The sequence below is a fragment of the Cynoglossus semilaevis genome, chromosome 9 (assembly GCF_000523025.1).
Source record: "Cynoglossus semilaevis isolate Cse_v1.0 chromosome 9, Cse_v1.0, whole genome shotgun sequence".
Taxonomy (NCBI): Eukaryota; Metazoa; Chordata; class Actinopteri; order Pleuronectiformes; family Cynoglossidae; genus Cynoglossus; species Cynoglossus semilaevis.
Window position 1 is genome coordinate 1,096,191 of NC_024315.1, and position 2,488 is coordinate 1,098,678.

Genomic DNA, 2,488 nt, shown 5'->3' on the forward strand with positions numbered 1-2,488 from the left:
GTGAAGACAGCAGGTCTGAGGTGGAGATCAGATTTCTGTCTTTCATCACCAGGTAAAAACAACTGTGACAGAACTTCACGTCTGTTTGTTTTTGTTTTGTTTTGTTTTTTCAGATTTAAGGCGTGGCTCAATCTAGGGACCGTGTTACGTTTATGTGTCAGAATAAGTCACGACTTATCGTTTAATAACGACTAAGGAATTTTAATGTAACAATACGGGATTAATGTTAAATACACATCGACTTTTAATGCTATATTTAAATTAATAAAACAATATAAAAATATATTTTATATCATTTTGAAGCCAGAATGAAGCGCAGGTTGACCCCCACCCCCCCACCCCACCCCTCCGCGGGTCAACCTGCGCTGAAACGACCGTGCAGCGGGTCCTGCCCCCAGGTTTGGGCAACAGTTCACGCCGACACCAACTGTATGAACGAGGACGTTCACGCGTGGACGCTGTTCGCGGACGCGCGTGGATGGAGCGGAGCCGTGGACCCGGTGTCGGCGCGTCCGAAGTTTCACGCACATTTTTACGTTGTCAGAGAGTCAGAGAGCAGCGTACAGAAACTTACCCCGGGGTAAATAATCCAAGGTTTGCCCTCAGTGCAGAGTCTTCCACTGTGTCGATGCACAAAAACCAAAAAAAGGAAAAAGAAAAATCAAAACTTTCTCCTTTGACTCCAGTGGTTTAGTCGATATAAACACACACACACACACACACGCGCGCCGTGTCCGGGTGTCAGACTGAAACCCACAGACCCCGGTCCGCTCAGGTCTGCTGTGGAACCTTCACTTCTCAACAATAGTGTTCATTGAAGTGAAGGAGGGGAGTCAAACTCACACACACGCTGCTGAAGGGGGAGGTACCGAGCTGGGGCCGGAGCGCGCAGTGATGCGCGTCCCCGAGGGAGGAGAAAAAGGAAACTACAGTATACATTTAATACAGGCTAAAAAAAAAATGTTTCTAAAAAAAATTCGGAAAATAAAAGAAAAATTGACAGTGTATTTTATAATGTTTTTCTTTTTCTTTCTAATAGTAAAAATCCTACAAAAAATGTCAAAAAATCAGTTTAACACGAGTGACAAAAAATCCTTAAAAATATATACAATAAATTAAAATAAATAATTAATAAAATAAACAAAATGTCAAAATGTTTTTTCAAACACCACAGTTGACTTTGTAATGAAAGTAATAAATTAGTACAATTATTTATTATATAAAATAATTAACGACTGTAGTTTACAGTGAGCATCGCAACAAAAAAAGCAGAAAAACTAATATTTACTCCAAGACAACCGTTGACTAAAATTCAGCCCTAAACTATTACAGAGCCTCCAGTGTGTTCTACAAAGATTAAAGTTCAAAGTCAAAGTTTCTCTTTGATGACATCTGTGACAGTGATGACGATTCAGGTTTTTAAAAAAACAACAACAATTGTTTCCGTGAATGGGTTGACCTCTATATTTGGCACCTCTGTTTTAAGAGTGTGTATTTATACCAACGTCTTGGGAAACTTAGTGTGTCTGCTGCAGTACCAACCTCTGCCACTTGTCACCTCAGCTGTAAATGAGCTGCAGACACGGTGGAATTAGAGGTGATGTTGAATGATGTGAACAGTGAACGACTCTGTGAAAACCAGGGTGAACTTTACTGCAGTACTTCACCGACGTGGTACTTTATTTTACTGTAGTTTTTCTCCTGTTTTACTGTTTGGTGCTGTGGGATCAGTATGTGTGTGTGTGTGGGGTGTGTGTGTGTGTGTGTGTGTGTGTGTGTGTGTGGCCTGAGAAAGAGGAACAGAGTTTGACAGCAGAGCGAGAAAACAAACACAGTGACCCTGATCCTCCTGTTTGATCTGGGACTTTACGATGCTACGCTACGCTAGGCTAGGCTATGCTAGGCTACAGTCAGAGTTTCTCATGAGACGAAATCAATACATGAAACTGATGAGCTCAGAAAACATCCTCTCTCTCTCTCTCTCTCTCTCTCTTCGTTGATAACACCTGGTCCAACCTTCATGTCAGTCTGATGTGTGTGTGGAGTCCAGTGCAGTGTAGCCTTAGCATCTAGCGTTAGCCGTCCAGAACATGTTTGTTTGTTTGTCAGATTTTCTGAGGCTAATGCTGCTAAAAAAAAATCCTTGATTTATCTGTATGTTTATTTTTATTTTTATCACCGTTCAATCGCTGCTCAGTCGATTTTTCCTGTTGATTCAACAAATCACAGCTGCAGCTGACGCTCGTGCACGGACGTCGTTTTTAGCTACTCTGAAAGAACGCCTCAAATGTTGCACCAATACAAGGCACTTCATCTGGATTAACAGATTTAAATACTGTTAATATCGGTGTGTAGACGCCAGAATCTGACGATACGGATCACGATGCAGAGGCAACAATACGATATATTGAGATACTATAATCACAACGATATGTCGAGGTTTTAATAATCACTAATCATAACAAAGAGCCGGTGCTATTACCTGCTC

At 41.4% G+C, this 2,488-nt stretch overlaps 2 protein-coding genes across 3 annotated transcripts in view; one reads left to right on the forward strand and one right to left on the reverse strand.

The window, feature by feature from the left end:
- The window catches only part of LOC103383222 (vasorin-like), a 14,067-nt gene extending 13,090 nt beyond the window's left edge, over positions 1-977 (reverse strand). Inside the window, exon 1 of one of the 2 annotated variants that reach the window (XM_025058830.1) lies at positions 575-977. The gene's annotated coding sequence lies outside the window, so the exon portion shown is untranslated. The remainder of the gene's footprint in view (positions 1-574) is intronic. The other variant, XM_008316272.3, reaches the window with a different exon arrangement.
- LOC103383221 (beta-1,3-galactosyltransferase 2-like) overlaps positions 1-2,488 on the forward strand; it is a 59,901-nt gene that overhangs the window by 46,689 nt on the left and 10,724 nt on the right. The gene's annotated exons all lie outside the window — the stretch shown is intronic.